The sequence below is a fragment of the Euwallacea similis genome, chromosome 25 (genome assembly GCF_039881205.1).
Source record: "Euwallacea similis isolate ESF13 chromosome 25, ESF131.1, whole genome shotgun sequence".
Taxonomy (NCBI): domain Eukaryota; kingdom Metazoa; phylum Arthropoda; class Insecta; order Coleoptera; family Curculionidae; genus Euwallacea; species Euwallacea similis.
This window is the reverse complement of record NC_089633.1, coordinates 2,778,349-2,802,239: the sequence shown is the minus strand read 5'-3', so window position 1 is coordinate 2,802,239 and position 23,891 is coordinate 2,778,349. Positions and strand designations below refer to the sequence as shown.

Genomic DNA, 23,891 nt, shown 5'->3' with positions numbered 1-23,891 from the left:
CTTATTATTTCACATTGAATATTATATATTTTATAGTTCATTATAAGACAACATTTTCACAGAAAATTGATCAGCTCAATCATAAAAAATATTCCCGCAAAAAAAACAAAAAAAATCACTTCTTTCTTAAATAATATCGGAAGACATACATAGGGACCCCGCTAGTTGAGCAATTAAATTAGTTTTCTCATTAAAATACGTGGTTTACACCCTATTAACATACACGAAAATTGAAAACAACATCTAAAGTACTTTCTGAGTAACTTAAATAACGATTTGAAAAGAAAAATTTCACGCCCTGTAGCTAAAAATTTGGGCAGTTACGGACTTATGTTCGTGCGAACTTTTCTTCATAAAATAACCTGAGAAATCACACTTTGAAATATTAGCACGGCATTAAGGAACACGCTGTATAATGGAAGATGCCCTCTGAGATTATATATGTTAAGTCCGTTTATTATAAAAGCAGACTGACGTCACAAATGAGAATGAATTGTTGCCAACCGATGAATATAGCTTTATCTTTGTTTGTTGCAATGCGATTTGCGCGCCTAGTTACCTCATTTTCGGGCCAACCTGATGAGGCGTTGATACATATTTTATACAAAATATCGAATATTCAACAAATATGTTTAAAAGTGAAATTTTAAACATTGTTGTTAGGTAGACATAAGATTTAAAAACAGTATTGTTGATTTCTTAAACATTTACATTGTAGGAATAAACCTCCAAAAAATACGTTGTTGACGATCTAGAAAAAAAAATGGATTATTGCGAAAAATTGCTATAATAGACATGTTGGTCGAGATGGTAATACGGAAATTGATCGTCTTAATATGTGACATGAAGCACTTAACTAAAAAATAACTGACAAAATTATTAATCAGTGGTATGAAAGGAGCATATTCTGGATGGAGATGACCTCTCGCTTCTAATTACCAACGTACTTCAACAACTTCCAGGTAACTTCACATTACTTATTGCATAATGTTCGCATATACTTATATCTATTACCATTAAAATTCAGTTTAATCCGACATACTCCAAAACTATATTAAGTTTGCCAACGCTGTGTGTTATTTGGGTGATGACGTCAGTCTGCTTTTATAATAAACGGATTATATGTACATATGCTTCAGGTTATACGTTCAATAGCGAGAACTTGAACTCTTATGGATGGTACGAACCACCTAGAGGTAGACAATGACAATGTCTCCTACAGTTTTATCCTCCTTTTTTGGCGAATAAGACACTAAACCATGGCGACAAAATCGGGAAAAAAGTCGGCAAGACCTCTGTGTCGCGTTTCAGCCGGTTGCGCTGGCATGAGACGTACCTTGGGGCAAACTTAGGAACACTGGCACATGGCGGCCTTCTGCCTCAAAAATGGAACCATTGCTAAACAAAATGGTTCTTTTGGCCTGATTATCATGTTGCCACATCCTAAATTACATTATTCTCAGTTAGTTCTCATGCACTTGGCACTTGGAATCATCAGATATGAATTGAGAAATTTCTATTTTAAAACTCTTCGCAATCTACTCTCATAACCCCAACAAATACAGTATTAAAACAACATATTGGCACGACAAGTTCTCTATAAGGAACAATTATTCTGAATCCATTATACTCGCTTAGTGATTTATTACCCCTTGGTTTCAACACAGATGTAACAGCCAACTTTTTAACATTTATGTTACAATTTAAAGGTTGAGAAATAGTGTAACTAGCTAATATAATATACTTACGGATGGACGAAAAAGGCATCATATGTGCAGAGCTGGTACTCACCTGAAACAAACAAATCCATCATTATTAAAAGACAATTCAAAAAGTCACCTGACAAGTTAAATGTACGAATGCGTGAAAACTGGTAACCCAATATGCTTTATTATTATATGCAGCATTTATGTAATTCTCGCAAATAAAACCGGCTATCAAGAAAGGACAAGGGTATCATCATCACATGCTTAAGACGTAACATAAGCCCACGAACCAAGTTTTCAACTTTTACATGGTCCTGCAACGCCATTACCTGTCAGGCTGCATTGGCTATAATCTTTAATGCTGATACTGGCAATTAAACTTTTTATATTCGCTCCATTAAATGAAATATCGACATATTTCATATTGCAGTTTTGTCGTTTACAACTGGACGATAAATCTTCTTTGCCTGGATTTATTGTTAAAAAATCAATCCCACGTGTCAAAGGTTATCATAGAATTATCTTTGGCAGTTATGAATAGCAACCACAGAATATTCTTGGTAAAATGTGGTTGGAATTTATGTCGTGGACACTCCTGTGTGTAATTTAAAGAAAAAAGCTAGCGCAAACTGGAAACATTAATAAACACGTGTAATTTTAAATAATGTCTTTGTTGGTGACACTGAAACGTCTAAGATTTATATTACGTGTCTTGGGAAAGTTGATACATACGTTACAATTGGAATGGTTTATAGGGTCATCTCAAGTGCGTAGGAAACGAGGCGTAACGGAAATATGAACTAAAAAGAGAAATCATTTTTTTTCGCGAATTTCCTTTGAAATTATTCAAATTTCTCTTTGCCTACTCCATTCAGTTGCACAATAGAAAACGAAACTGAAAACAACATTCATAAACCTACTCCCCAGCAGTTTCAGGCATAACTAGTCGAAATCCCAACATATTTCTGATGCTACAGAAAGCAATAAATCAGGCGAACTAATGGTCATCGTTCTCGTTGTAGCGGACGCATAAAATATAGAGAAAGTGCCTCTATTCACATCACAAGTCGCATCGTATGTTATAGATCAGGGCCTGTTGATATAGTAGTTTCCTGCATAAACCACTGGTTAATTGAAGGCTTTCATGCACTATTAAAGTTGGGAAATTGTGCAGAAGATGAAACCTGCCGATCGGATATAAATTAATTGGACGAGAGTACCGATCGACGATTTCGAATCAGTACTGCAGTGCGGAAGAACTGTGAAGGGTAACCTGGTGATGGACGTATTTGAAATGGCGTATTTAACTTTAATATAGATTAAGATCGAGTTATTACAAGATAAGTGCCTATAGTAAAATTGGATCACTTCCTATTGCTATCTATATTAGGTTCCGATTCAGCTTATTAGCTTTTCTACTGGAGTTTGCATTAATTTGTCTTGGCGCGACGAAACTTCTTAACCCTCGGTTAGTTGCGTATGCACCTGACAGATACATGCCTAATATAAGGGGTGTCCATTAAATATGCGGCAAAAATTCAAGGGGTTATTCCCTGGACTATTTTAAAAACGTTTTATTCTTTGATGATTTTTGAAAAGCTTCTTTATTCCAAAGATACAGGGCGAAAAAAATGTTTTGCGATAGCAACATTTTATTACTAAATATTACATATAAAGCTTTTTCTATAAGAACTGTTGAAAATGACTACTTCCAGCTAGAATGCAAGAATTTAACCTCCTTCTCATTAACAGCCGAATTCTTTCAAAAACTCCAGGGAGTTACACCTAGCAATGATTCGATTTTTCAAATCTTTCACATTTTCCCCTAAAGTATTATAAAGTAACGACTTTAGATGTCTCAATAGGAAATAATCCAAGGAGTTTAAGTTTGGGGATCTGGCAGGCCATAAGTGAAGTCCACCTCGACAAATATTGTTTTTACCGATAAAACGAATTTTTCAAGAAATGGATTCATCGATGTGACCCTTACAATGCTCACTTCACTCGAGGTAACCATTTTCAACAGCTCTTGTAAATTAAGAAATGTTATATATAATATTTAGTAATAAAATGTTGATTTTACCAAAAATTTTTCTCGCCCTATATCTTCGAAACAAAGAGGCTTTTCAAAAATCATCAAAGAACAAAATATTCTTTGAATAGTCCACAAATAACCCCTTGAATTTTTGCCGTATGTTTAATGGGTACTCTGTATATACAGATATCGTAAAAACGAGTTAAGATATATTTTTGAAACTAGCAATAGTCCTCAGGGACGTTATTTTGAACAATATCCTAAAAATACAGGCTCAGATGTTCACCTGATTTTTTATAATTGGCATAAAATTGTGCACGTGTTTCAATGTGTACCTCCTGGGTACTACGCAACTCATCTTATTGCACCTGGGTACGCATCACTTTCGTCGGAACTTTTATGTCGTACGTTTCTGTACGCCCTGAATAAAGCACTTTATTTATTATTTTTGGAAGTGATAAAAATGAGTAAAAGAATATGTGTCCTAAATAATACGAAGCACGTTGAAGATCTGAATCGCCTAGCTTTTGTTGATGAGGAAGAACTCGATCAAATCGCCGAAAATTTTGGCGAATTTGACGTTGCTTACGGTTGTCATGAAGACGAGAATTAATTTGTGTGCCTATTTTTCGATATTTTTCTGTAGCGAAGACGAAATGTGAAACGATGAGAACTGATTCAACTGTTTTGGAACAAGCAAAAACTTTCATAAAGAATGCATTTTCCTCGTAAAATGAAAAATAGGAAAATTTCACTTCTTGGCAACCCCATCCGAAGACACAAGTTAGAGTAATTTTTTTGGTAAATCAAAACGAACTTAGATCATGATGAGAATATCTGTAAAAATGGAGTTTAGCACTGTTAGATCACATCAAAAATGAGGTGCAGGAATAGAAGCAGTTCAAAACATCTTCGGTAGCAGGAGAAGCTTTACTCGAAGCTAGGAGGGGAGAAAAGATGTCAGCCATGTTACTGAAATAAAAATATTTGCCAAGAGTGTATTTATGTTTAAAGTTGCATGAAACCGAATATGCTTCAATGGCTTGGATCTGGAGTGGATAATATAGTTCCGAGAAGTTCTTTTTATCTTTATCTAGTATTTCACGTTTTGAATTTATTTAGTTAATGAATATTGTGAATTTATTTGAATAAAAATGCGTAAACAAAACTTATGTACTGACTCTTTAAATAAATATTTCCAATAAAAGCAATAATTTGTTACATGTAGCAGTGAAGTACAACGGGACTAATGATGTTAATACCTATGAAACCAACCGAGGGTGAAAGAGTCTGAAGCTATATGGCTGGACTAACTTTTACCAAAGAAGTTAATAGTGTCTTCTCCATGAGGCAGTTTTTAGTAATCAAAATAGTATTAATTTGATTTATGGTCCTACGGGTCTCGTGTGGATTTAAATTAAATTGAGATTGAATCTAAACCTTTGAGAACACTATTTTATGTAGCGTAGAGAAGAAATTAAGAATAGAAGAATCAATCATTAAAAGTGACAGCAATTTAGGCCACCCTTGGTTGTACCCTGAAATTTGAATCCTATGCCCTTTGCTATGTGTGTTTTGGGATTAATTTACGCAATCCATTGTGATTTTTAATTCGATGCAAAATGGGAATTTTTTTGGTTCATTGTGTTGCCTACATTTTGATGCTTTAGTTAACTTTTAATAGGAACGTACGTATTCGCTAATAACGTACTGATTTGTAATTTAACCTAATCAAACATTACATAAGCTTAAACCGAAACCGACGTATTCCAGCCCAACATACACTTGCCCATGTTTCCAAATAGAAACAGGCAAGTCGGCGATTTCTTTGATAAGGAGGCATCGATTTTACTGTTGTGTCGGCTAGCAATCGGCCGACTAAATGGACACGACAAAAAATACAAGCGGCCGACGATGTTTCCAACGATTGTATTCAGGTCTGTTCATATGGCTCTAGGCCCAATATACTATTTATCAGTTCTTTGATCGCATGTAATAGGACTAGCTGCAAAAACCCTAAAGTCCATCGAAATGTAATATTTTTTGTAGTGATAGAAACGTGATAAAATCATTAGAGAACAACAATCGTCCTTTTTGGAGCATTCTTATTTGAAACTTTCAGAGGAGAAATATTATTATTATGACTATATGGTTTTAAACTCTAAAATGGCGTTCTTGAAAAATTTTAAACGTTAGCTAATGATTGACTTAAGCCCGATTGACCTAGGCCTCCAATGCGAGGATAAAGACAACATTGATATTCAAAATTTTATTTGTGACCCTAACTTTTCAGCCCCTTCAATCCGTTCAACCAAGGAACCTCTGACCTTGCAGTTAGCAAAACTTCCCCTCAAACCATAAGGGACAAAATCTTTGCCTGCAACATATGATTTTCTGATAAATCATAACGGGCCCTCATCCACGTGTTGACTGACCTAGACCACGGCCCAGCAGGACGTAAACCAAGAAACCGATAGACGGTATCAGGAAGAGTTCGAGAGCAGCGGTTTGCAACGCGTTATTTGGTCGAATGCGCTTGAGGAATTCGCACTGCATTGCAGGAACGGGCGATGCTGCTCTCGGCGACTTTTCTATCTTCCTGAAGACCGAACTCTTGTGGTCTCGCAGCATTGCCGAGTCGAGGTGAAAGTATTGTAAAATGCTGCAAAAACGCTTGCACTGCTGCAAAACCAAACCAACGTCCTGCAAAAGACAGATTGTGAAAGGAAAACTCCTCCTGCAACGTTCCTCTTCGATGTGCCAGATCAGTTTTATCGATTCTAAAGAGACTTGTTCATTTCTAAGAGACTTTGAATGAAACTTGGCAACATCACATCTTCTCTTCACTGTCTTCTAATTCTTGGTCGTGCTGGGCGGATTCTATACACAGGGTCCTCTAGGCACGCCGCGCGCGCTGCTGTTTGAAGCGATTTATGTGCTGCTATCTGGTGCAGCGGACTCAGGTCGGGTCAATCGACAGGCCCCGGAAGTAGAGCTAGAAGGACTGCAGATGTTGGAGCAAGGGATTTGGTCTTTTAGTTAATAATTATAGAACTTGTTGGCTGGATTTAGAATAAAATCACAACAATCTTAACTTCCTAATAGACAGTGAGTTTTTTGAAATTAATTTTTGAAAAAACGTGGATAAATTCCGCCGTTTTTGTACTAATAAAAACGATAATTTCTTAATTAGAGTGGGGGAGATTGAAGGGACTGGACCTTGTTATAATCTAATGATTTAAATAAAAAAACCTTCGATCTAAGAACGGCCATTACATGACTTTCTGTAGGTTGTCTGGCATTTTACACATAAAAATAAGTATTATTAAATCAATATGAGAATCTAATGGAAGAGCATAATGCGGCGAAGCGTAAACAACCCCGGTGCTCGCCAAGACAAAGATTATCACCTTCACCATGAGGAACAAGTTCAACCACATAGCTCTGATATGTCGAACACATAGTACTCCATAGAAAACAGGAATCAGTATGCGATCTACAATTACGACCGACTTCTTATCTAAGCAATGTTCAAACTATTGATATAGAAGAACCGTTACGGCGCTTCGACTACTCTCTCATCTTTTTTTTCATTGCACTGTGTGGTGCGTAAGCGTAACAGACGATTGAAGATAGAAAATGTGTAGCAGATCGGCCCACGATATTGTATTAGGCCAGAATATGTTGAACAAAGAAAAAAAGTTGTTTCGAAGGTAGAAGAAGAAATATCGTGAAAGTTTTTTTAATTTTAAATCAGATTTCGGTGCTTTGGGGTGACCTAATAAAATAATGGCCACAGCAAAAATGAGTTCTCAAGAAAATGTATGATTCTAAAACCTCTGTATTTTAAGTAATACTTAACCAAAAATGATGCAGGGTGTAGGAGCATAGTAGGTACGAAACTAAATCTAGATCACTCTGCAGAGATTACCGAGGGCTATCGACTTATTATCGGACATCACTAGCCATAGGTGGTTCGAAGTTTTCTCTTTCAAATAATTCGAGATGCTTTTGCGTACGAAAGTGGATCGATAGGAAACCATATTTGGCGTTCCTCCAGAGATTCTGAAATAGCCAATTAGACGCTAGTTAAGGAAGTGCGCCTAAGAAAATGGCCTGGGTGACTTGTTTTTCTGCTAGCCAGTACTGATATGGGATTTTTATTTCTTATTTACCTAATTGATGTTGCTATTTATGACGATAGCTAATTTAGTGCTTACCTCAGTAGCACTCACAAGTATTCTGTCATAGTTCTCTCAATTCTCTTCCATGAGCGACACTTCCTAGAAGCAAGAGATTCTGTAATAAATTAATAACACAGTTTCTTGTTGGTTTGAACATCGAGAACTAGCACTCCACTTATACTTATTTGTGCATAAATCTGGTTAGAACTTTCATTTTGCATTTCTACTAATGATGAAACACCGGCGAACACGCAAATACACTAATAGTGACAACCTCATAAATAATAAGTGTGGCGGAGTTTATTGGCAATTAATATCGTTAAAATGAGATGATCTTCTAATTTATTGCTGGAGGAAAGAGAGCGGTTAATACGAGGAACTTAACTGAATAGTAAATTTCTTCGCATTTAAAATATTATTCCTCAAGGCGACTTGTGAAAATAATCAACATTGAGTAGAGATGCCCTAATGCTAAACTCACTAGCAACGTTTACGCTAAACTCGTGCTCATAATTGTATATTTTCAATTAATGTTCCTTGGTTTAATTGTTCAAATCATTATCTTGGTAGGTACGATACTCGGTAAAGGTTAAAATTGCAGCAAACATTTGTAAACGGAGACTACTAACTTTCCAAAAGTAGGATTCTGAATTTGCCATCATCCTCGTCGCTACTGAAGAATATAATATAAGCCTGCGTTTATTGTGTATTTTTGTTCTCTTCTAGATTGCTTTGTCGTTAGTTCTGAGTAACCATGGGTTTTCATATGTTGGCATTCAAAATTAGATTGTTAATCTAGAAAAGTGCTTCCGACTATACTAGCGCTTTTAATTAGATTCTGGAATTTCTGCTCTTCATAGCGCATTTGACTATACTCTAGTATTGAAATTAAATGTAAGAAGTAGGCAATACGGGCGTTAGATAAGACTCGCTAACTTCTGATTTACATCTGAAATGTAGCTTAACTTGCCTGTATATGACCCACATTTCTTTTATCAATTTTCAAGATTTTTTCCAGTTTGCACATGAACTTTTTATTGGAATAATGACGAGACAGTGTCATTTTTACTAAAAAATATTCCCAATTTTACCTTCATTAAAAAAAAATCCAAGACAAACCTTTGAAAATTTTCCAGAAGTTGCCTTCACATTAGTTTTAGCATGATGAAATTAAACTATTTACGTTCATTTTCACTTCGTCGCTACATTAAATGGCAATTTGTTGTTAATCAGTTTAAATGGTGGGATTCAATCGCATCTGTGTTGATTTGGTTTAATGACTTCTAGTTCTACATTCTCTAAATAAATTGGTTACCATATCAATGTGGTTTCAGCAACTAATTATGTAAAAGTATAATCGTTCCTTGTGCCTCCTTGCATGTCGATACTTTTTAATGTATAAGAATTATCATTCAACCTGCTATATACATTGAATCCCACGTTTTGATAAAATTTAATCAGTTAAATCGAATTGCGTAACTATGAAATAAAATGTAAGATACGCTTTGAATTTGAATTTATGAATACAAATTTTATTATGCAAATATATAAGTAAGTAAGACCTACTAGTGGATAAATCTCCTATAAATGCTTTTTTCCCAATCTACTTACTTTCTGAAGTAATCCCCAGACCTAGGTAAACTAAAAGCAAAGTGTCGGCCATTGACTGTAACGCTAAAACTGACCGCAACACCTCTTCTTGTTTATGGCTGCGTGAGATGAACAGCGACACTCGCCAGTGAAAGCTATCACCGATTGATTTCGTAAAAAAACTCGAGCATAGGAAATCATTTGCATAGAAATGGACCGCGGAAAATTGATTCTATTAGACGTGGTTTAAAGAAAAAGAGACAACGAGAGAAAGACGAGATACGTGCGGTTCTCTTTGCAAGAGTTTCACATTCGGATTTTTTTCAACTAAGAGGATTTTGTATGCTTTCTTTGAAAACGCAACAAAATTTCATAGTGTGAAGGCATTGCAACAATTTGATTTAGGTTTTTTAGGGTCTATTTCAGTTCGAAATAGTGGCAATCATGACAAGACAACTGATATGGTTCATGCACAATAGTGCACCAGCACAGTTTAATTTAGTTCCGCGTCAATTTCTGGACAATACCTACCCAAACCGTTGGATAGAAAACATTGGGCCGCAATCGTGGCCTCCCAGATCACCCGATATAATGCTGTGTGATCACTTAAAGTCGCTGGTTTATAAAATGGTAGTCTAAAAGGAAGAAAATCTTAAAAACAGGATAGTTCCTATCCTAAAATTCTTCAAAAATTCACCCCTTTAATTTTGTCTACATGCCTAACTAACACCTTATAGAGTATATTTCAAAAATCAGGATTCTTCTAGTTCTCTACAACTAAACAAACAGCGCTTTACTTCAAAAACTTAACCTCCTGCTATCTCCTGACACGATTTCGGCAAAAATCAAAGCCAAATCCAAATGACATCTTTCACCTTAAGCATTTCGGTCTCGTCGTAGGCGTTTTATCTAATTGTCGATTTCAGCCGAGAGTTGTTTTCACAGCCGGTTGCCTTTTCGGCACGTCATTTTCAGATAAGATGCATGGATACACCATATTCCCCGTGAAATTTATGTAATTCAGGTTTTTATATGCTCGACATGACGCTTTTGTTGCAGATCTTTATTATCTTCCTGCGGCGTGATCCCGAAGCTCTTTAAAAGCTAATGTCCGATTTTCCTTAGAACAGACGCACAAATTACCAGTAGGTGCCTTAAAGTTGGCATACATTTCTAGTGCAACGAGGATTAGAATTAACATTTAGTCGTGTTCCATAAATTTGCTATTCTTCTCTCGCCGGTGCAGTGGAACGTGCTTTTCCGCAACAAATATCTCTGTACAGGTGTACCTTAGGTCGAAAGGTTATTAGATTCAGCGAAGACCACGGACGAAGAAGAATTCCTTTTGCCATTGCGGAAACCGAGCGTGAAGATTTGAAACAATTTTTCAATCTACAGTTATGTGTTCCGTTCATGAATGAAGAGAGTTCATGACGAGGCGGATATAAGGTCAGAGTGGGTCACCTGTTGAATCAGTCAATTGTTGATTTAGTCTTATTTTCCAGACTTTGTAGCACTAGGCGTATCAATTTAGCAGAGTCCCATTTCCTCGTAGCTCTTCGGGTAGTAATTTTTCAAAAATACATTTCGGTCAGCATTTCCTTCTCTCTTCTATTTTTTTCTTCTCCGCATAAATGATGAAAGCGGTCAGATTCCCTCACGGTATTTAAAACGAGTAATGTGATGCAACGCTTAAGTTTTTGGTAATAAAAGGTTCAGTTTTACCTTCCATCAATGAAACCACAGAAGACCTTGTCACAAACCTGAAATAAAAGACAAACCATTAATATCATGAACAAAAGACATCAAAAATACATTTAATAGGCACTTTTTAGCTCCCCTCAAAAAACCAACAAAATTGATTATTCAAAACAACCAGCACCGATCGTTTAATATAAGATGCAAATAATAATAGTAGACATCAGAGCCCAACTTATACATAAATGCATTATATTCGTCTTTATGTAAAAAAAGCCCCATTATGTTGTCGTTATATAATAATTTTATATTGTTTTAACGCAGCCGCATAATTTCAGAACTCATTTGAATACAGGACGCTTCGAATATTTAAATAAACAGTCCATTAATTATTTATGTGACATCTTTATAGTGTTAAATTGTTTCTTTCTTGTAACACGATCGAACAAATTGTTGCCGTATTATTGCTTTATTGCTTCGCGGTGTTCTGCTTCTACTCCCACAGATATACAAGGATGTAAAGGTTAGGAAATGAATAGGAACTTGTCCTTTGATCGATGGATTCGTATTAGACTTGGAGATTTGATTGCGTTTTGTTCGCGTTCTTGGGAACTAAAATCCATCAGACGCCCCAATTTTCTCATATGTGGAGGAATTGTAGCAGTAGTCGGGTCTTAATCACGTTATTTATGGGAGCTAACGTCAGGTGATGAAAGTAGCAGTTATACTTGGGCAGAGAGAAGAAATAATGGAAATACAGACGGCCATTAGAGAGGATTACAACATTTTTGCTCGTAAATTAGCGGCATTATGCTATTATAAATAATTTTACTTAATATATGGGCATGATAAACTGCTTCAAACTGACATTCATGCCACATAAATTATGTTAGAGAAAAACGTACCTTATATTTGCTACAATTATTGCTTAAATGGAAGGAACTAAGAGGTACCGGATGATCCTGCTTCAGCAAAGATACAAAGTTGCTGATAAGAGTGTAAGTCATATAATATTCAGACCACTCTGTACTGAGAAATTCTTTAACCATACGCGCAAATCGCATTAGCATTATCTAAGGTCCGACTAAACGTTAGGAATTGCACAGATTCTTCTTTCTTCATTCTCTGCAACAATAATTTTAGAAAAAATGTGCATGAAGCAGCTGGCCTTGATCAACAATAAATATATAGGAATGTTTATTCAGTTCGCAAAGTGCTACGCCCAACGTTATCCTATGTTGAAAGCGACATTCAACGTTACGCCTAATCAGGGCCGGAGTGAAAAAAATCGAGGTCTAAATTGAATTTTGCGACATTGCCTATCAAACGGTTTTCTCAATTTTTGGTTACAATAGATATACAGTGGGAGTTTTTACGTTCTAGAATAGCTAACACGTTAAATTGCGTGTTGAGTCATCTGGTGCAACAGAGATTTGGGTTATGAAAATATTTGATGTAACGATGAGTTGCATGAACACAACTGAATTGCAAATGTGTAATCACAGATTCCGACAGAGCATCAATGTCATAAGATCAGAAATTAGATCACGGGATAAATCTGTTGCGTGTGATACTTTCGAAACTTGCTCAGTTGAGTTTTAAATGATCCTTCCCCTGATCCTCATGAGTAGCTGGAATTCAAATTCCAACGTGGTTTGGTGTTAAAATCTATGATAAAGGGTCACCCATAAAATACATGACCCTGCGCCTATGAAACTTCGTGGAATCTTCCTATGTTCCCAAATCGATGGACTTTTACGTAAACTCTTACGATTTCATGATCTTGGAACGAGGACTTGAAAACTAAATCGTAATTCCAAATTTTGTGGACACTTCTCACTAAAGGTGCATTAAAAAGGAACATTTTGAGGAATGTTTGATCCTTGCAGGTTTCAAATTCCAGGAGAAATAAAACCTACAAGATCAAAGTTCCTACTCCTTGTAGGGCTGCATTATTGCGTATTGTAACTTTGTAGACGTGAGGTGAATGTAATTGTAGTAGCGTAGTAGCCAGCTGCATACACATTTACATGCGTAATTATAAAGAAGCATTCATTTAAAGCAAATTCGTAAAAAAGCTCTATCACAGCGTTTAGCGCTCAATTTGCACTTTTACACGTACTTCTCTAGTAATAGTTGGAACACTGTTCAATGCAAAAACTCACGTCTAAAACCGATGTGATTGTTTATTATTAATTCTGATACAGATTATGTTATTCACTTTCTACTCTCGACACACAATTAAAATTATAACACAGTTTCTTAACTGGAGCTTGTCTACTTCTTAACACAATCTGAATTTCATTAAAATCCTCCGCAAGAGGTAGATTTGTAGTTGTACCAATTTGAAGCAATAACGTACAATTTTAGTTTAATAAGCAAATTTTCTTAAGAAAAACTTTAAAAAGTTGCAATTCACGTTGTTTTAGTGGCTTTCTAAAGATATCGCTTTGCATCACCAATGACTGGCACCAAAGCTCCGATGTCGGAAAAAATCTCAACAGCAGTACTGTCGCAAAACATGGACAAATCGATCTATTGAAGATGAAAGTGCGTCGATTCTGCGGTTTCATATCGCCGGTACCACCGTCAAGGGAATGGCATCTATTTCGTTTCATTTTATTGAAATCAACTGCACCGTCGATCACTCGTTATTCATCGGTTTATCTTGATCAGCAGACCATTTTTTCTCCGATTAGCTATTGCACTTGGATGGGCCTAATTCGTGCAGAATCAATTAGCCTTGATTAATATTAAAAATCAGGTAGTTGAAGTCGACTCGAGATTTGGAATCGTTCCTCTGGTCTGCAGAAGCGAACACTTATGCAAGAATATGACGAATCGACAATCGTATAGTATTTCAACTACTGCCGGTTGGAAACAGCTGAAAAACCCATCAATTACCAGTTGTTACCATGACTATCTTGATCGGAAAAGACACGATGATGTCGAAAGTGCATTGTCTTAGTCCCCATAACCTCTAAAATATGTCTTTATACCACATACTGAAACAAAACGTACCATGTGGGAAAATATGGGAGTTTTATGGTAATGTCCGTTCTTTGTGGCGGCGTCGAGATAAATACGGATGCCGTATACCAAAAGAGTGCAAGTTATATCTTGCGAGAGTCTAACGGACCCATGATTGATCGGTGAGAAAAAATGTTTACCATGAAAGGCCCAATTTTCATTGAAAGATGGGCGTGATTGATAGTGTCGCTAGGCCGATTAATTGCTTATAAATAAGTGTATAAATAAATATCTAATGGAGCGCATCTCAGATGAGATGCCCTGCCAACACATGCATCGCATTTGCATGTGTCCATGCAAGTTACGTCTCAATAATAATTAAAGTGTCACCATAAAGAGTAAACAATAATTACCTTACCTATACACTTCAGATCTTAATCTACGAAAACGTACGCAGTTGAAATAATATTGACTCATGTATGTTGAGGGGCAATTCACACCAAGAGCTGAAGTAGTAAATTGCCTTGTCAAATCGGACAAGAGGTTTATATCTTTTTCATTCATGGGCAGCACCGAGTGTGATGAGTTGGTTTACACTGGAATCAACTGGGTTGTACACATTGTGACCTACAAATTGTTACCCAGCGACGTGTGCAGAAGAATTAAAAAAAAAGAAAAACCAGTTTTTGGGTCAGTTTGCGAGTCTGTGGAGATACGCATACGAAAAAAGCGTTAGTAAAATCAATTTAAAATTGTGATTCAATGATCAATGATTTGACCTCAGATTAATAATAAGAATGGATTAACTGAGACCTAAGTGACAGCATTTGCCAAAAGTATGTTTTTAAGTTAGTTAAGTTTTTCTTGGGGAGGGGAGAGGTCGTATCTCAAAGATCCCATTGATTTCCCCAAAAATTTAGGAACCAATTTGGAGTAAAAATGGCGCATTTAAATTTCACAGGAGTCACAAATCAATACCCACCTGACGGTAAAAATCGTCTACGTGGTCGACCACCCCATATACAAGTTTAATATTCATCCCACAAATCATCATTAGATCTTTCTCTATAGAACAATCGCCTCGATAAATCACTTAACAATTCACCGATATGACACTTTTCAGCATAAATCGGTACTATTGTTTACACCTTGGCACTTGAGCCGTAGAAAAAACTTCATTCATAGATTACAACGCCTCTTCGTGAAATTTGAAGCACAATACAAAGAAATCTTAAGGCGGACGACATTGAACAGCGGCCATGTTCTTCGGCTAAAATGTCATCTAAAAATGCTAATCTGGATCAGTTTATGTCTGCGGGAAAAATTCACAGAGGCGGAGGCTGAAGGAGGTTTGCCTTGACTACTTTCAGTTTATTATTTTCATTTTATAAGCAAAAGTGGAGCTGCTGTATAGTAATTATTACTACGTTGATTGCTTTTCATTCATATAGGTTTTTATGGTTTCAGTTGTAAATAGGAGATCGACAGAAAAAAAAATCATTATCTAGGTCAAAGAAAAAAAAATTGGCGTTGTCCTGATACAAATTAATTAATATTGAACATTTTCGCGCAAAGGAACATTTAAGATTTTAAAGGTACGACGACTACGAAATTGTGTCCTCTAGAGGGCAATGAGTCAAGTATTTTTCCAAATGGAGGAGAATTTACCATCTCACTTCATTTAAGAAATGATCGAGAAGAAGGCCAAATTACAATATCATCAGTGTTACTTTTAAATCAACTTTCGCACCTAAGTCTTACTATCTCAGTCAAAAAGTCGATTAAGGCTATTCATAGAAGATACTCATTAGATGATGTTAATTTTTACAGACACTCACATATTGGTCTGCAGTTAAATTGCTACTTTTTTATAAATAAAAAAACTGTTTTTAGATGTAATTCTCACGAACTCTAAAATTTCCACTCTCGTTACTTACTGCTTAGTAAGCACTAAGAGTTGTAGTAAACCGAGATAAACCGAAGAACTGTGGCGAAAACCTCTGCCTACAAGATCGTTGTATAGTCTCCCAATGGAAAGATTTGTACCCTCCCACGGCCAACCTTGTATATCATCCTGAATTTCGATTACTGCGTTTAGATTAGACATGATAATTCAGCATACCAAACTCGAATTGTTGTCCGATGGGCAGTGCTGACGAACTTGCCCAATAACATCAGTAGCTTATCGTTAGCATGCGCCTAAGCGCTTGATCTGAAGCCTTTCCAAAAGACCCTCCTTCAGGAGACCCCACCGTCGCGGTGATACCCTGCTATCCTGTGCTCACAAGTGCAAAAATATGCAAAATTTATTTCTGGTTAACCCTGTATAATTGGCATGGAGTGAAACCTACAACTTATTAAATAAGCGTATTAATATGAAATAATTTTCATTAAGTCAATTTCGAAATGGTGCAAATCATGGACCATAAATCATGATTCCGCTAGTGTAGATTCAATGACACTAAACGATTTCCATTAGTTCTAATAGAAAAAACTCCTTTTATGTAATATTGGCAATTCATTTCCTGCAGTTGACTGGGTTCTAAACACCAGCGGAACAATCTACGCCCATTGAAGACGAACGCAAAAACGAAAAACTGACACTTTCTATAGCTTCATTGATCGAAAGCAAAATTGAATCAAAAAAATGCGGCTTTCACTTTAAAGCTCGCGCTTTTTGCCTCGAAAGCCATTATTCGTCAAAACAATTTCTAAATTCTGTAGCAACTGCGATTTACGCAAACAAAAAACGAAGATCAATAACAAAAGAAGCAATCAAGCGAGCTTTACGCCATCGGATCTAGTAACCGAAAATCGAACGAACGCCCGGATGACGCAGTAAACAATTGACAAACGCCAACCGATTTTTGACTCGGTTGATTGGTCACGTGGACATCTAGAACGGCGAATCGCATGATTGACTGAAAACTTGACGAAAGTGTTTGGAAGTTTCACGGATCGCTACTCAAGTAGCATTGTTAGACGACATGTGACAAATAGCAGAGGTATTTCTTGGAATTGCGGCATCACTTCGAAACACTGAGTTGAGACATTCCCTCAACAAGTTTGTGAAATTTATTGATTCGGAGGTGCACATAAATTTGGTATCCCAATTGTCTGTTCTTTCGGTGCGTTCTCCACCCATCGACGCAACGAGACTGACGAAATTCTCTGTGATCAATTCATTAACAATGACGAATCGTTCACTAAACTTAGAACTAGAAACTTGAATGACTGTCGAAAAATCGGGTACTTTAAAATAACCTCTAAACTAATTAACATATGAACAATGATTTCGGATCGTCCCATCTCTCGGAGTGTGGCCCGCCTATGCCGAAATGTTAATTTAAACACGAATCCTCGATGTCGCCTTTTGAATGGACGAGGGTTTTGCCGGATCGACTCTATTTACATATAATATGTTATTATTCTTATTTAATAATAACGATCGGAGGTGTAAGTCTGTAACTGATGTCTTGTGGAAGGGTCATTGGCGCACCACAATTTGACCTCTCTACAATGGACCGGGGAGAAGGTTAAAGCACTCTTCTACAAATCTATAGAACTTGCGAACTTCCTGAACCAGGTATTAGCTAACCCAACACTTAAATCGGTCAATATTGGTTTAATCATTTTCGTAGTCGAATATCAAATTTCGTAGGTTTAGAACCACGCAGTGGCATTTGCTCAGCTTCCCCTTGTATCTCTCTTTACAGGATTGGAATTCGTAAACCGAAGAATGGCCGAGGTTTTTAATCAACCCAAATGCGTTATTTGTGTATCGTCCGCGGGTCATCAGCCTATTCAGGAAATAATCTCTTCGTAGTACTATTTACCTTTAAGGGTGTGTTCAGTATCCCAGTATCCTTGGGAAACTGTTTTTTTTTGAATATTATTGACAGCATCGCAGTTCAAAAAACCGGCGCAAATAGGCGCTCTCAGGCATACGAAGCGCCTCAAATCGACTGCATAATATATCTATCTTACGTAGCTGATTCGATATGCTTCGAGGGCCTATCATAATCTGCAATATTGTAAGATGTTGACACATAGTAAAACTTTGCACTACAACCCTTATTAGACTTCGAAGCCCCGAGAACCGAGGATGCCAGATACCTCAGGGAGGAGAGGAGGCTGTTGTGAGTGTATCGGGGCGTATTTCACATTTTTTTGGTTAATTAATTATGTAAAAAATTAAGGAAGTGAAAAAAATTCACAGAGTTTTAGAGGAGAATCTAGGAGCATTTATAAAATAACTGAAACGTTAATTATATTTGAGTTTTGAAGCGAGCAGAGGACTGCATCAAAGGTCAATGTTATCAGGTAGTTTCATTAAAGTCGTATAAAACATGCAAAATTGCAGTCCAACTCCAATACAAAAAAATAATAAATAAGTATTGTAATTAATTATAATGTTAAATATTCTATTATATATTATAATAGAATTAGTAATATCAAAGTTTTATATGTGCTTCAGGGACGTATCCGTGTTTCCACATATTCTGAATAAGCGCATATGCGCCTGAACCTAATTTTATAAATTGAATTGCGGAAGTTAGGTCTCTTGTCCCATTGCCCTCTACAAAAGACGGAACCCTCAGTCAGTAGTCGAGTTCAAACTGCTCTTGATAAACTCCCCATTCCAAAGGGCTGAGTGTCAGGTCTATATGCATCACATATAGAGAATCCAATGTCCACTACAAGGGACAGAATTATCATCACTCGTCTAATTTTACGAATGGAGCCCAGATATGAATCCATTAGTAAAAAAATTGTAAGTAGAGAATGATCTTCTCAGGATATCAACTATTAGGTACAGCAAATTTTGAAATAAAAAAATTGCAGAAGATAGATGGGCTTATCGGAAAATGAAATATTTTTAACATTCTTAATTGCACTTTTGAACCAGAGACAGTGACTTTATGAGCGATACATTATAGTGACATACATATAATACAGGTATAAGTCACTGCTCATGGCTCAGTTTTTCATATTAAAAGTGACCTCCATTAGTTAAATTATATCAGGATATAACTTATAAATGGCATCATAAAATAATCAAGAGAAAAAAAGTAATAAAGTAATAAAGTTGTTTCTCATGCAGTGTAGCTACTTTTGAAATAAGCATTAAAACGAAATGAACTTCAATTTAGTCCAGATCTTCTCCTCAAGCCGTTGGAGTCATCAAAATAAATTTAACCAAACTGGTACATATTACTTTAGTTGTCGCACTAATGTCGACTCAATCTGATTACTGATTAGGCCGACTGTGTAACTCGAGATCTGAGTCATAAAAACGACTGAAAACTAAATTAAGTCTCCCACGTCTGTCACGACATGCTTAAACTCAAAAACTCCTAGAAATTTTGCTTCTAAGGGGACATTAGATATGCGATGGTCTCCTAATAAGGTAAATATTCCACTATTGCTCAGTTAATGAGGTATGGATAGAAAGGCAGAAGCAGATTTTTATTTTATGAAAAATAGGCTGAAAAGCTCGGACTGAAAGAAGGAGAAAGCTGCTTGTTGGTGGAATAGTATTCATGCCCAAATCAATTTAAATCATGAAAAAGTATTAAAATTTATACCATTCTTCTCTAAAAACGATAGATGTTCGACGACGATGAGGACGACGGAGAAACATCTTGTACTGCAACTGAATGTTCTTCCCCATTCGTCCAATACCAAATTATCCGTAACAAATGATCCTGCGTGTAACCCGTTATCAGATCATGCCTTAATTAGAAAAAATGTTTTTTAAAATGTTATTTAGCATAATCCACTTAATGCGGCCATTATGTTTTAAGCATGGGAAATTTCATGAATAGCTGAAATTAAGTAACGCGTGTACCTCTGGGAACACAACTGACATCTTTCCATTGAATGTAGACAAAACGGTCGTATTCTTGAAAACGCACGGTCCATTGTCCTATTTAGGTCAATACCTGTGAATGTCAAATTTGGAATAATTATGACTGGGACACCGGCAAGAATTTTATAATTATTTAATATAGCATGCTGCAGCGTGCATAAAGCGGCCTTTATGATGCGTATGTCTTTATGGTTACTAGGGAAGCAATATTAAAAACATCAATTCTAACATGTCTAAATATTTTGAGAAATTAGTGATACTTCTTGACGCCTAAAAAAAAATTTAACTTGGCAGATCAAATCTAGAAAGAAAAGGAACGAGTGGATGGAATGAAGCGTGCCGCTATTGAAGAAGGACAATAGGATAACAACGCAACGACCCAATAAAGGAAGTAATCGAGCTGAATACGCCACATAATAGGAATGCAATAAACTCTTGCCCCTTGAAAGACGACGATAATTGGGATTTGTAGAATCATAAAGAACAGAATTTTAGCGCCTCCTCGGCACTGAAGATATATCCCCCAGGGACAGTTCCGGGTCGTCGAAGGTCAGTTCCTTAGGCGTCCCAAGGTTTTTAGTGGGTAGGCGCTTCAGCGAATACCACACTACCCGGCCGCCAGAACAATACGTCTTTTTGAAGATTCCCCTCGTGAAAAACAGACCAAATTTGGAGCACAAATTTAAGGCTTTCTACTAATATTGCTGACGAGAAGTCACTTGTCAACTAGCAAGTGATTTTTTGGATAATTTTTCTGTCAATTGTAACAATATTCTTGTCAAATTAATCAAATTATCTATAATCTTGTCAAATTCCTTATTTCAACAATGCAATACTGGTTTTTGATTATTGCACTGATTCAATCACTGGCGAATTGCAGCGGTACTTTTCACTAGCGCAATTATGGTCATAAGTTGTTTAAAAACAATTTACGCTATATAAGACTGATAATTATATAACCTACAATTTAAAGCGTAGGTAGAACCGACATGATAGCAAAATGGGAAGAGAAGACATAAAATATGTAATTAATTATACAGGGTGATTGATTAACAGCGGGACAAGCGAACGCTGGAGATACTACACGTTAAATGGTGACGATTTGAGAAAATATGCTTTTTCCGAAAGTTTATGGACTCGGATATATACAGGATGTTGAAAGTTAAAATTCTAATTAATTTTTTGGCTATTTTTCTAAAAATATTTAGGTTAGACATTTGAAAATTTGTACAATTATGTTTTTTTAGGTGACGAATAAGAAACGTTTTGCAATTTCAATAGGAAGCAATCCCAATATGTTGTTCCAAAATGAGATGTCTCTTAGAAAACGCTGTGTAAAGTATGTCAATGTCGATGGTGGGCACTTTGAACCATTACAAAATTGGTTAATTTTTATGTGTTCCAGAAAATGAAAATATACTTGGTTTGTTTCGCTTTTAATTTCTCGTATTATCAAATTTAAATTTAGTGTTCGATAAATCGATTTTTTTCGAAAACGGATCGATATATCGAAATTGAAATAAGAATACATAATTAATAGAAAAATTATTGTTCTTTCAGATTTTAAATCAAATTTCATGTTAAACATACGAGTAAAAAGTTGTCAACTGTTAATTCTGTAAAATTGACCGTAAGTGACACCCTCTATTAGCAACGCAGAAACTGCAAAACGTATCTTATTCGTCATCTAAAAAAATATAACTTTACAAAATTTTCAAGTGTCTAACCTAGATATTTTCAGAATAATGGCAAAAAATAAATTAAAATTTTAACTTTCAACACATATAAATATCTGAAACTATCAACTTTCGGATGAGGCATATTTTCTCCAATCATCACCATTAGATGTGTAATATCTCCAGCTTTCATTTGTTCCATAGTTAGTGAATTACCCTGTATATTTCAATTTATGATATACCTAATTATCGATTGAAATATCAATAAAAAATTTGTTCGCTTACGGGTCATTTTAAACATTCTGGAAAAGTCTTTTCCAGATTGGTCAAATTACATCAATCCTCCTCTTATATTGGAAATTATTGGACTCGCCAAGAAACAATATAATTTTGTGGAATAAAAGATCTTTTCTTGTGCTGTTCTCTCTGACTAAATTTAAAAATAATCATTCTATCGGTCCATTTATCTTTGTGAAAATTACATCGAAACATTTGAAGCTCCATCTACATACAGGTTAAAATTCTGCAGACTCATCAATTTATTTGGCAAAGGTTACCTACCCTAATTTCGATTTGATTGTATTCAATTTCTAATCAATCGCTTTACGTAATCGACTTATTACATTTTATCATAAAAGAAGTAACTAAAAAAGCTACGAAAAATCAAGGCGTGAGATCTTCTCGAACTTCTTGATAATTTATGCAAGATGATTTGGCATGTTGGTCTTTGCTTCCTTCTCATTTCGGTGTTTCAACGAGTATCAGCAGTTCAAAAATTACATTATGCCTGATAATTGATTTTTTTTTTGTGGGGATTTATCTAAATTAAGACAATTGTGCGCAAATTGAATTCGTCAAAAAAAGATGTTTTAGAAGGGCAATTTGTGGTTTGGAGACTTTCACAATTTAAATTTGGTTTTGGCGCTGTGGACGAACAGACAAAAAAGTTGCGTTAGACTGCCGAAATGATTAATTTGCGATGTAACCGTCGATGGTAACAGTGGCGAATTAACGGATAAAGATCACACTTGATAAGTTTTTGTTAAAAAATTCTGTCTCACATCCTTTATTGACCGCCAACATAAAAACCAGAACGACGATAATAGATATGAATTTCATGCTTTCAAGATAGATCCAGCTAAGAGTTCCATCGACTCTGAAAAAGAGATGATGAAACAACTCACATTGTTTACTGTAAGATATGGTTAGAATGTCAATGGTCGAAAATTGATTGGCAACATGTACACATACACAATTTAGTTTTCCTAAGAAGTACAACATCCTTTAATTAGTTGGAAGTGGAACAACTTGTTGAGAATTAATTCAAGTAACACCTATGTAAGATTTGTTTTAAAGCGAGTATTCTTAAATACCAGTGCGATTAAACTCGCTGCTCTTTATTAAGAATTTGGGAAGGCCATCGCTTCTGCTGCTAATGAATGTACCTAATGAGATCGAAAACTGCCCATTACAATCAAATTAAACTTCAACTGAGCGCAATTTAAAAGCTTTTCAAATGTTGACTTAAAGCAAGCTTTTCGTTTATTTGAAAATTAAGGACACATATGCGTTTAAGATACTCTGAACCTTTATACGGCGGCTTTCTGTCCAAACGGACTATCCAAGCCTGTGTCGTGTCAAATTCAAAAAATACCTAAAATGCCAAACAAAAACTGGAACAAATCTAAAGCTCTTGTTCCTAGCAAGTGGACAACAGTTTGTTCGAGTTGCGGTTTCGTTTTCAATCCGTTTCTATTGGAAAGTCAACAGCCGACGTGCCTATAGAAGATTTTCTGGTACTTCTTTGTTGCGGCGTGTAAGAAAGAGATAGGCGCAAGAAATTTTTACATACGCTCCCAAAAATTTTCAAAATTCACGTAAAAGGGAGAGCCAACGTTCTTCAACAGTGGTCAATATTTTCGTAGAAACACTCTTTACTTTAATCCATACCTCCATAATCCAGAGGCACCATAACGGACCGTTCATTAGTCGAATTTGTGAAATTTTACCGTCTATTTTATGATAGTTAAAAATATTTGGTTTTTATTTAGACCTCGCTCTCCCCGAATTGACGAAGGAAAAAAAATCAATTTCTTAACTGTAATAAACACTTAGTGACACGTGTTTCGCCGTATTAAGAATTATCTGACCTCCAATGAA

General features: G+C 35.9%; 1 protein-coding gene across 2 annotated transcripts in view; it reads right to left on the bottom strand.

Annotated features, from left to right (window-relative positions):
• The window catches only part of LOC136416850 (histone-lysine N-methyltransferase PRDM16-like), a 52,978-nt gene that overhangs the window by 15,816 nt on the left and 13,271 nt on the right, over positions 1-23,891 (bottom strand). The window contains exon 2 of one of the 2 annotated variants that reach the window (XM_066402230.1): positions 1,749-1,791. The exons of the other annotated variant lie outside the window; for it this stretch is intronic. The gene's annotated coding sequence lies outside the window, so the exon portion shown is untranslated. The remainder of the gene's footprint in view (positions 1-1,748; positions 1,792-23,891) is intronic. 2 annotated transcript variants of the gene reach the window in all.